This window comes from Panthera pardus, unplaced genomic scaffold (genome assembly GCF_024362965.1).
Source record: "Panthera pardus isolate Hobbes unplaced genomic scaffold, ASM2436296v1 HiC_scaffold_22, whole genome shotgun sequence".
Classification (NCBI taxonomy): domain Eukaryota; kingdom Metazoa; phylum Chordata; class Mammalia; order Carnivora; family Felidae; genus Panthera; species Panthera pardus.
In genome coordinates, this window is record NW_026526788.1 from 31,680,328 (window position 1) to 31,692,411 (window position 12,084).

General features: G+C 56.3%; 1 protein-coding gene across 1 annotated transcript in view; it reads left to right on the forward strand.

Annotated features, from left to right (window-relative positions):
- The first annotated feature begins 3,671 nt into the window (after positions 1 to 3,671).
- The window catches only part of CDH23 (cadherin related 23), a 413,989-nt gene continuing 405,576 nt past the window's right edge, over positions 3,672 to 12,084 (forward strand). Inside the window, 1 exon segment of the mRNA XM_053888562.1 lies at positions 3,672 to 4,018. The gene's annotated coding sequence lies outside the window, so the exon portion shown is untranslated.

The window sequence follows — 12,084 nt, forward strand, 5'->3', positions numbered from 1 at the left end:
CTTTCTTGGAAACCTGTCACCTCACTCTCCTTGGGGCTCCCTCTCTGCTTTGCCACCCTCCCTTGCTAGATTTTAATTGATTTCTAGGTCTGCCTCTCTCTCTCTCTTACACCGGGAGTGCCTCAAAGACGGGGGCTGGATGTTATCCGCATCTGTGTCCCCAGTGCGTGGTGCTGGCCGGTTCTGCTCACGTCCGTGCCCCTCTCTCCTCTGCTATGCTCTGGATCCCAGCGGAGCTGCTGCTACAGGCTGGACTTCTCAAGCTCCCGGGTCTGCTGGCTTCTGGCTGGGGTCGACCAAAGGGAGGCCCGAGTGGGAGGCCAGAGGGCTGGGGGAAGAGAGACGCCGAGGTATGTTTCCTTCACACCGGGCTGCAAGCAGCGCTTGGCCGTGGAAACATCCTCAGTCCCCACCAGACAGGCCCACGGTTCCATCTTGCACTGCATGATCCTGAGCCTGGTAGCACTGCTTCCTCCTTTTGTCCCTCCAGCCCAGGGCGAGTACGGCAAGTTCTCGCCGTCACCCACCTCTGGGTTACCTTGCCGTTAATTCCCCGTTTGAATTCTCAGCTCTTTCATTGCCGTGCGGCCAAATTCGCTTGGAATTGCGTTACACACTCAGAGTGGCTCTGTGGGCTGGATGCACCCTGGGTGGACACCCCAGTTTCCTAGCTGAAAGGTCCTACGAGAAGAAGTATGGTGCCCGCAGCAGAGGAGGTGATGGTCTCCCTGAGCTGAGTGCTGTTTCGGTCCCATGGAAAATGCCTGAAGATGGCTTAGGGAGTCAGTTTAAGACAGATGGGGGCAAACCAGAAACAAAGAAGGTTTTAGGGTTGAAGAAACTCTGAAGAACACCTCTCCTAGCACTTTTATTTTATGAATGAGAAACATGAGGTGAAGAGGGGCCCGGTGTCCATCGAGCTAACGAGGAGTCTCGCATTCAGAACACAGAACGCCCCGCTTCTGGCTCCGTCACCTTGTCTAAAATGTGACTACCTGTGACCTACCGTACCTCCAGCTCTGCCCTTTCCCCTCAGGCCTCGGACTCGCGTGTCCAATGGGCTGCTTGACGTCTGGGCTCAGTCATAGCACACGGATGTCCCCCCATGGTGGCCCTCCTCCCGCAGTCTCCAACTCGGGGACCACCCTGTGCATCTGCCTCCACAAGCTAGAAGCCCGGGGTCTCCTGACACCTGATCTATATCATCCCCCGATGGCTACCTCTCCCAGTCCTGGGGCCTTTTTGCCTCCTGAATGCCACCTCTCTCTCCACTTCCGTCACTACCACCAGGTCCCAGCCTCTTTCACCTGGACAGCCGCCACAGGCAACAGGAATGTGAGCTCTGGGAGGGCAGGGATTTGTGTGCAAGCACGTGTGTTTTGTTCACTCACGTATTCTAAGTGTCTAGATTCACGGGGGTCAGCCACCGTTCTCTGTAAAGGGCCAAAGAGTGGATACTTTAGGCTTCAAGGGCGGCATGGGCTCGGCTGCAACCCTTTAATTCTGCAGCTGTAGTGTAAAGGGAGCCATAATTAGCATGTTTGTGTTTCACGGAAGCTTTAGTGACAAAAATGGGTAGCAAGGTGGATTTGACCTGACGGTGGCAGTTTGCTTACCTCCGATCTAGAAAAGTTCCTGGCACACAGTAGATGATAGGTACATTTTTTTTTAAAGGTCATTTATTTATTTGGAGACAGTGAGAAAGCATAAGTGGGGGAGGGGCAGAGAGAGAGGGAGAGAGACAGAGAATCCCAAGCAGGCTCCGCAGTGTCCGTGCGGGGCTCCAACCCACCGTCAGACCATGACCTGAGCTGAAGTCAGACGCTTAACCGACTGAGCCACCCAGGAGCCCCAGTAAATATTTTTAAATTGAATTGGTCCCTTATCATCCGTTGCCTCCCAATGAATTCCCCATTTTTCCAATCATAAATCGGATCGTGACGCTCCCATCCTGCAACTTCCACCCCACCACCTGCCTCAAAGCCTCCACTCTTCGGATAAAGATCAAATCCTGAACAGTCTGGCTGCTGCTCCCATTCTGGCTCCATACTCACGGTCCTCCTGGCCATCTCCACACCCTCTCTGGCCTTCCTTCCTTCCTTCCTTCCTTCACTCCCTTCCATGTGCCAGCTCCTTCCGCCCACAGGGCCATTGTGCGGGAGGTTTCTCCTGCCTAACGCTTTCTCTCTCTCTCCGTTGCTCATCCTTCAGATCTCAGCTCAGCGTTACCTCCTCCAAGAAGTCCTCCCTGATCCCCTAGGCCAGGTGCCATGAAAGCACTCATCTTTCTAACACTGATTCTGGCTGTAATTCTAGCCGGTTATGCGTTTCATGGACTGAAGTCTGGTTCCCCCATTAGAGGACCTCCTCCACCAGGCACAAGGACCAAGCCTGCTTTGTTCCCCATCATACTCCCGGAACCTATTTCAGTCAACCAGCGCAGAGTAGCAACTGTGAATGAGCGAGTGAATGGTGAAGAACGGAAGGTCTGGGGTCAGATTCTTGGTTCAACACCTGACTCGACCACGTGGGTCAGTCACCCACCTCCCTAAGCCCGTTTTCTTACTGTAAAACCAGGCTAATGACAGGACCTACCAGAAGGGCTGTGTTGAGGACAGGAGCGGAGTCTCAGCCCAGAGCCTCGCTCCAGGCAGCTATTGTCAATATGCCCACTGCAACACTGACAGGTCCAGAAACCCTGTCACGTGGTAAACATGTAAAAGAATTCAGAATGTTTAGCCTGGTGAAGTGAAGATCAAGGTCAAGGAATGACCCTCCGCAGCTACAATTCGTGAATCAAATACGACTCCTCCCCAATCCAGCCGTCCGGAAAAGTCATGAAGTCTCCATCCCTATAGGTGGGCAAGAAAAGGCCGGGGGACCCTTACTGCAGGATGGTCTACTGCACAAGTGAGGGTGTTCTGGTGACCTCAAGGCCCTCTTCCCATCCGGGGTCCTTCATTTGTAAGCACCGGGGGGACATTCTGAGCTCGAGTGAGGGAGACGGCGCAGGTGGGAGCGCCATGAGTGGTGTGGGCAAAGGCAGCTGGTTGAGCCAAGCGGCCTCGGGGACTAGAGGGACGGCGCTCAGCGATTCTGGGAGCAGAGAGGGGGCGCTTAAAGCCAACAGATGGCGCCGGCTCACCCAGGCCGTGGGCCGGCTCGCTGGCTCCGGCTTCCCGGGAGCGTTTCCCGGTTCGGCCGGAGGCGCGGAGCCGGCGGGAGGCCCGCCGGGCCCCCAACCCCTCTGCGCGCCCCTCTCTGGGAGGGCGGACGGCCCTGCGGGGCAAGGCTCCCGCACGCACCTGGGGCCGCTTCCGCGGGCGTCCTCCCTGCCCCTTGGGGGGGGATTCGTCGAGTTGCCACAGCAGCCGGTGCCATGACATCGGCAGAGGGCAGCTTCGCCAGCACTGAAATATTCATGCCCTGAGCGCCTGGCCGGGCTCCGCGCGGCTCCCGGGGGTCGCAGCGGGACCCGGCAGGGGCCACCGCGATCCCGGCGCGCAGCGTGGAGGGGGTGGGCGGCGAGGCGCGGCCCGGCCGGCGGGGGCCGGGGAGGAGGGAGCGCGGGAGGGAGCGTCAGGAGGCGGGGTCTGGGTGGCGGGGGCCGAGCAGGGCGGAGGAAGCGAGGGAAAGTTGATCGCGGACTTGAGCGGCGGCGGCGGCTCGGGAGAGAGGGGCGCGGGCTGCGCGGCGCGATGCTCGGCGACAAGACGCGTCCGACGGCGGCCGGGCGCTGAGCCGGGCGGGGCGGGGCGGCCCGGCCCCGGGCATGGAGCGCGGGGGTGCAAAGCCTCGGGACGTTTGGGGTGCGCCTCGTCCGAGCCCGCGGCGCGCCTGAAGTTGCAGGAGGCCAGCGGCGGGCCCAAGGGGACGCTGGAGCGGCCGGCGTGCCGAGGGTGAGCCTTCGTGCCGGCGGCGAGACGCGGCGGTGGCCAGCAGCGGAGCAGGCGGCCCGTGGGGGCCGACCCGGCGGAGAGCAGAGCCCGAGGCGCGACGCGGCGCTTCTCCGCACACGGTACCGACAGCCGCGCACCGCCCCTTCCCTCCCCGCTTCCCTCGCTTTCTCCGCGCCGTTCGCCCGCCACGCGGCGGGAAAGTTGCAGCCCTGGGGTCGCGACCGCCGCCGCCGAACCACTTGTTCCGGGCGCGGCCATCGCCCGCGGCGAGCGTCCGGGGCCTCCTTCCGTCCCCCGCCCCTGGCCGGGGTGCTGCGCCCGTTCCCAGCCCGCGGCCGGACGCGCGGCAACTTTGATTCCCGGGAACTCGAATTCCCGCCGGGTTGGCCTAGGGGGGACAGGCACTGCACTCCTCACCCGGTTCCTGGACATTAGGTCGCTTTGCTCTCCGCGCCCTGGAGAGGGTCGGGTCTGGGTCTGGGTCTGGGGTGGGGAGAATTTCGGCGGTAAAGAGAGCGTCGGGATCCCACTCCCGTCCCCTTCGCGCTCTGGGTCCCCATTTGGACAGTGGAATGGGGTGGGGCGCACCGCCACCGCGGGATGGGCAGTGGCGCTGGAGGGACCTCCAGTCACGTAGCTCTGCCCTACCCTCATCACCTCTCAGTAACCGCGAGAGACCCCAGAGGTCCCCCGCAACCTTCCCAAACCGATCCGGCTTTGGGGAAATGCACCCCTCGCGGAGCAGGGAGCCTAGTGCGGCTTGCACTTCGCTTCCCCAGTCAGTCCGCGGGCAGGTCCACCACCGACGGTGCTGGCTGTCCCTGGAGGCCTGCGCTCGGGATTGCTGCCCCTTATCTCCCCTGCAGGTCAGCCCGGGACGCGTGGACAGCCCGCGCGTTCCAAGGTGGTGGCGGCATCAGCCGGCGAGCTCTCAGTACCTTGCTTTCCGTGAGCCGGCACCTAGAGTCGCTGCCTCTGTGCTCGGAGCGGAGATCCGGTGCCATCGCCGCCGGCCACCGCCCCACTGCGACCCCAACCCCCCAGCCCTGGTGTTGTCAGTGGCCACTGGGGGGAAAATTAGCCTTTCCTGAGTAGTAACACGCCTCTTCCCTCCCTAGTAATTCAGAAAGCAGCTCCTGCCTCTTGTCTGTACTTTGCTCTCTTAGACCAGAGGCTTTGACCCTTACCGTTCAGGCAATTAGCAAGAGCCCCCACCCCAATTTGAATTTTGAAATAAGCTGGAGAGGCACGTGAGGATTGTGTGTGCGTCCCCGCGGGCGTATTGGGTGGAGTCAGTCCCTCGACTGGGTGGGGGTGGGCTCCAAGAGCCACGGTTGGAGCCAGGTGCGAGGTGCTGATGAGTCAGCCCATGGTGGGGAGAGCTGGCTGGAGTTAACATTTGGGTCACGGTGCAGGGGTAGGCGCACTGCGGGCAGCACCCACGGGGTGGGGGACTAGAGGTCATTCTGCGGGAGGAAGGGCCAGGAGGGCAGGGGGCTCAGCTGCGAATAGGAATGCTTGGGGAGGGTTCCCCTCTGGCGGGAGAGGGTCAGAAAGCAGAGGACCTGGATGACAGGGAGCGGGGGTACCCCATGGGCTGGAGAGATAGCACAACGGAAGTAATGGGTGTGAGCTAGGTGGTGGAGGACAGTGAGCGAGTGGGAGGCTTGGGGCTAGCATCCTGGCCCTTATTTGGGCTGGGTCCCCATACACATGTCTGTCTTGGCCTTCCTGATCCTCAAACAGCTGGGGTCCTCACATCTGCCTGCTGAGGGGCTTGGTTTGAGGGTTCTATTGGCAGATGGTCATGTTTGCCTCCCAGATAGCTTCCTCTTCCAACAAGCCACCTTACCTGCAGTCTCACCATTTAGGGTTCATTTCTTTGAGCTTAATATTTTAAAGGGCGTCTTTCTGAAGTCCTTACTTTACATGCGCATACTTCTGGGAGGTGAAGGCATGGCGGAGCCTTGCGGTCCCGAGGGTGGCCTGTGGACACACAGCATCACTACCCCCTGGGGGCTTGGTAGAAAGGCAGACGCTTCTTTCCCATCCCAGAACTCTTGAATCAGGATGTGTATTTGATAAGATCCCTGAGTGATTTGCTCAATAAAGTTTGAGAAGCCCTGGTCCACGGTATCTTCTAGGGACATGAGCATTTCACAACCTTTTGGTGCAGAAGGAGTGTCCCACATAGGGCAGTGGATCAGAACGTGGGTTTGCGAACGAGACTGGAACTTCCTTTCCTGCATCATGCTAGGGTCGGGTAACAGTTTTCCGCTGGCGCCTCGGGGCCATCCCCTGCTAATGCCACAAAGTGTCTGTGTTTTGGGGACCTGTAAACAGAGTCATGCAGCGGCCCAGCTTTCCGTGCAGTCAAAACTTTAGTGTGTGTGCTGCCTTTGGGCTGGAAGAAAGTGGGCACAGGGCAGGGTTTCTGGAATCCGATATACTGCTCTGCCCCTAGGAGGCCTGGGGCTGGATAGAGGCTGTCCCTCAAAGGGAAGGAATTGAGTAACCGTCCTCCACTTCGTCTGTCCCTCCCACACCCTGGAGGGCCTCACTGACCACACCTCTCAGCGGCCACAGGACTTACGCAGAGGGAGCTGCATACGTGCTAATCTGGGATAGCCCACGGAGGGCAGGGTACTGACCAGGCTCCACTCTCATCCCTCCAGCCCAGGCTGGACATTCCACTTTTGCCGCCCTGGGCCCGGGGGAACCCCTGAGCCCCAAGACACAAGGATGATGCCAGCCAGGATGGTGGCAAGTTACCCCCTGGTCTTCTGAAGGAATAATGGCGATCCGGAAGCCATCAAGGCTGGCCTGAGTGTAGATTTGGCAGATTTGGCTCAGCGGCCCGGTGAGGCCAGTGGTGTCACAGGTGAAAGGTCATGGCATATGACCCAGCCCTGTCAAAAGAGGACTGCCCTTCCCCTAAGCTGGCTTCCTTGCCAGGAAGATGGCAAGGCTTCCGGGGTGCAGAGTGACCAGAGAGCCGCGTGGGAGGACACAGGTCAGCCCGGGCGTGGGCCTGACCACGGTGACGCTGACGTGAGCCATTCCTTCGTCAGTAAGAGTTCAAACCCAACTAGATGAAGAAAAGACTTTTTTTTTTTTTTTTTTTTACGAACACTCAGGTTTTTAAAATTGTAGTGTTTTAGAATGTAAAGCTGTTTTTAAAAATTGCCTTAATTGCCTTTGAACTCGTTGATTTCGAGCAGTTACAGTGGTTTTTTTTTTTAATTCATTTAAAAAAAAATTTTTTTTTTAACGTTTATTTATTTTTTTGAGACAGAGAGAGACAGAGCATGAACAGGGGAGGAGCAGAGAGAGAGGGAGACACAGAATCCGAAACAGGCTCCAGGCTCTGAGCTGTCAGCACAGAGCCCGACGCGGGGCTCGAACTCACGGACTGTGAGATCATGACCTGAGCCGAAGTCGGACGCTTAACCGACCAAGCCACCCAGGCGCCCCTTTTAATTCATTTTTTATTTTGAGCCTCGATTAGAGTTTTTCTTGGCGCTGGGGCCGTCTTCTTTGTGCCGGTAATAGGTGAGCAAGGTCATTCACGAGGTAGGCTCTTATGCATGGGGGTAGTTAGCCTCCAGGAAGAAAGGAGTGGGGATCAGAGGGGGTTTTTCTGTGCTCCAGCCTCGTGCGCTTACATGCATATTACTGACGCTGTTTGGGGATCGCCAACCCTGGGAAGCCTTCACGGACTCCTCTCCAGCCCGTGCTCCCTCCCTCACCTCCTTCCCTGGCGCATTTTACTACTCTGCAGGGGTCTGACCCCTCTCCTGGACAGTGAGGCCCCCCGAAGCACGGGCTGTATCTTACTCCTCCTTGTATCCTCAGGGCCTGCCACGCTGGTAGACTTATGCTTGTTGACAGAATGGCCTATTGTTGCCAGGCGATCGATCCCCTAACTTCTTCTAGCCCCGCTGTTAACTGGCCCTTAACACGCAGGGCATTTGGTGTGGCCATAGCCAGTTTTCACTGTTCACGTTGGTTACTCTCAACACCGGGCAGGTTTGCCCGTCCTGTTGTGTTCTGGGCTGCGGGCCTATGCCCTTGGAGCGGAGGTCTCAAACTCATGTGCCTGCGAGGGCCAGGAGGCACACAGATACACGGTGCCACATGTGAGATGACAGGGAGTGGCAGGCACCGTGAGAACAGAAGGGCCCGGGCCCCGTACGAAAGGGGCCGCGGAAGGCAAAACCCACCTCTGCCACAGAAGACGGAATCATGGTTGCCCTGGGATGTAATGAGGAGGGCATGAGGTGTGCTTCTGGAGTGCTGGAAATTTCCGTACCTTGATTTGCATATCTACATCGGTGGTGACTAATCATTTGTGCAGAAGAGTCAACTGAGAAAAACTGGAGCATTTATGGGCCATATCTATTTTGGCTCAATATGAAAATAGCTCTATCGAATCCCCTTGGGCAGAAAATGCGTATCCTCACCAACTTTATTGACCAGAAGGGTGTCAGTGAGAAACTTGGCATATTTAAGAAGGAGCCACACAGAGACAGCTTTCTCGTCTTCCACTGTGAAATTTAATCTGGATCTGTCATGGGGAAGGGGGCAGGCCTCTGCTGCTCCTTGCCGGTCTCTATATTTGGGTCTCGGCCTTCGTGCTCTTAAGGCACTCTCTCGCATCGGCAGTGAAAGTCCGCGTGGCTCAGTGTTTTGCCAAGGGGCATGGGAATAGCGGACGTCGTCCTCGGCCTCAGGGGCCTCAAGCTGTGTCACGAAGGGGGATTGCAAACCTGTTCCCTTCGTAATTTTTGGAAGGCAGCTTGGAAGCAGGCAGAGAACACTGGGATTGAACACCAGTGTGTCTGCCCTTGAGCTCCGAAGCCTTGGTCCGGCATGCCGCCTTGCCCAGGCCTTAGTTTTCTCATCTGTTACATGGGAATCATTCTCAATTGCCTTGTAGGCTTGCTGTCAGCATTAATAAGGGGAAAATGATAGAGCGAGACTTTTGTGCGGTGCCTGGCTCACAGGACACACGCAAAATGTAGTAGCTTTCGTTCCTACCCCTTTTGATTTACTCATGTGTGAGGCACGTTGTAGTCTAGCAATTTTGAGAGGTTGACAGTCTGTAAGCTCATAAATTGAATTCTGCCTGAAGGCGTGTGTGTGTGTGTGTGTGTGTGTGTGTGTGTATGGGTGTGCACGTGCGTGGCTGTGAGTTTTAATTTTAAATTAGCTACTAACAACATTAAAACGACAGCAGTTTTGCATGAAAGTCTAGGTTTCTGGCATCTGTGACTGGAGCTGGCGCTGGAGGGTCTGTGTTCCCAGTTGGCAGTTGTCGGTCGCTGCCGAATTGCAGCCTTTTATTTACTTCTGTTTTTAGTTTAAAAATTCTTTGAAGCAGAGCGGAAATGGAAGGGGCGAACCTGTGCGCGTGTGCATGCCTGTGTCGCCGCCACGCGGACGGGACGCGTTCCCAGTGCCTTGGCCGGCTCCCGCATGCCCCCTCCCAGGCAGCGTCACCCACTCCAGAAGTAGCCACTTCGGACTTCGCTCTGACTTCTGTCTCACATCCGAGTTTTGCCTGAGAGCCTCCCTTTAGATTTCGGTGAGTTCACAGCCTTCACTCTCCACGAAGCCCCACCCTCCCTGCCATCTCACATTTGATCCCTCTCTACTCATTTGCCCTTTAGCCCTTTGAGGTTGTGACCTCCATTCCAAGGGCTGGAAGGGTCCTTAGAAATAGCTAGACTCCCCCTGTTACAGGTGGGGAAACTGAGGCCCCGAGCTGGGGAAGGGGCTTGTTCTAGGCCCTCTCCCTGGGTGAGGTATCTGGGCGGTGGCCGGTCAGGGGCTGAGCCCTGCTTCTCTTGCCCCAACATGAGGTGTGGAGCAGGCCAGGCAGGCCTTCGTCTCTTGGACCCCAGCAGCCCCGCGCCTGGCTGTGCGGTCACAGGCACCCAGAACCTCCCGCAGGCTGATCAGCCTACGAGGGAGGGAGTCTCTTGTGGCCCGTGCCTTCTTGGAAATGCATCTTCCCCCAGGCAGGCTGATAGCGGCACTGCTTTTCTCTTTAAAGGCCATGCTCCATTTGGAGAGGACCTGAGATGCCATTTGTGACAAGGGCCCTGCGTGCCACCTTGATTGTCTCTGTTTCTGACAGAAGGCTGTAATTTGGGAGCCAGTGAAAGTGAAGGAGGGAGGGAAGGAGAGGAGAGAGCGAGAGAGAGGGAGGAAACAGAGAGAGGGGGAAAAAAAAAACCCAGGGTGGCTGGGACCATGTCTGGGTATCCATTTGTATCACTGGTCCTGTCTTCAAGGGATACTGGCTTTTCCTGGCTTCTAATTAGGGAACCAGTGGCGATGGAACTCGAAGCCTTACTGACCCTTCTACGGAGGCCCGTGGCTTCCTGTTAGAGGGCGATCTTCGGGTGGAATGCCACTGGGAAACCAGCACGTCCTGGGCAGTGGGGCAGAAAGTCCTTCCAAACTCATCCTCCTTTATATTTTAGGGTCTCATGTGCACTGTTGGGGAGGCCTCTCGTTCAGCCACTCGGTCAGTGGGTACTGAGCATCACAGTGTTCCAGGCTAGCTCTATCCTCTATCTATCAGGGATTCGTGCCGAGAATCTGCAGCATGGCTGGCCCATAGAAATATAATGCGAGGGGCGCCTGGCTGGTTCAGTTGATTGAGCATCTGGCTCTTGATTTTGGCTTAGGTCATGATCCCAGGGTCGTGGGATTGAACCCTACCTTGGACTCTGTGCTAAGAGTGGGGCCTAGTTAAGATTCTTCCCGTCCCTCTGCTCCTCTCCCCTGCTCTCTCTCTCTCTCTCTCCCTCTCTCAAATTAAAAAAAAAAAAAAAAAAGAAATATAATGCGAGCCACAAATGCAAACCACAGGTGTGGTTTTAAATTTTCTAGTAGCCACTTAAAGAGTTACAAGAAATAGGTGAAATTACTTTTGATAATCTATTTTGTTTAACCCAGGACATCTAAAATATTATCATTTCATGGGGCGCCTGGGTGGCTCAGTCATCGGTTAAGCAGCCGACTTTGGCTCAGGTCGTGATCTCGCGGTCCGTGGGTTCAAGCCCCGCGTCGGGCTCTGTGCTGACAGCTCAGAGCCTGGAGCCTGTTTCGGATTCTGTGTCTCCCTCTCTCTGACCCTCCCCTGTTCATGCTCTGTCTCTCTCTGTCTCAAAAATAAATAAACATTAAAAAAAATTTTTTTAAATATTATCATTTCAACATATTATCAATATAACAAGTTATTATTTGTTGTATATTTTATTTATTTTTTTTTTGTACGAAGCCTTTGGAATCTGGTGTGTGTGTTGCATTTAGAGCACATCTCAATTTCGACTGGGTACATTCCAAATGTTCAGTGGCTCCCTGTGGCTGGTGGCTACTGTGCTGAACCCGGGAAGGAAGTCGGGTAATAAAGACACACCCAAGCCTTTTACGGATGGCCCCGGGTGCTACAGAGAAGACAGGACACGCTAAAGGCAGAAAATAGGGTGGTTGGGCTCCGGAGGCCTCTTGGTGGATGGGAAGACGTGGGCCATCCGCGTGGACCTGAGCCCTGGCAGGGCTGGGGAGGGGGTGGTAGGAAGGAGGGGCCCAGGTGTCCACTGCAGCCCCCACCATCCCCCACAGCACGCAGGACACCAGGCTTACTGAGCACACGACACCATGTCCCTGTCCATAGGAGATCCGAGCGGAGTGGGCCTGGCATGGAGACTAATACTTTAGAAAAGCACTTTATCTCTGGTGTGTGTGTGTGTGTGTGTGTGTGTGTGTGTGTGTGTTTCCCCCATCTTCTCTGCACACTTCCCATGAGAAAGGTAAGGATTAAGTTCATTTGCCCCTTGCTATTTTATGCTGGGGAGTTTTCTTTTTTTTTTTTTAATTTTTTTTTTTTTTTAACATTTATTTATTTTTGAGACAGAGAGAGACAGAGCACAAACAGGGGAGGGTCAGAGAGAGGGAGACACAGAATCCGAAACAGGCTCCAGGCTCCGAGCTGTCAGCACAGAGCCTGACCCGGGGCTCGAACTCACAACCCTCACGGACCGCGAGATCATGACCTGAGCTGAAGTCGGCCGCCCAACCGACTGAGCCACCCAGGCGCCCCGCTGGGGAGTTTTCAACCCAGCGAGGATGGCAGCCTGGAAAGCTGGGAAGTCGCTTGCATTGTGGAGCA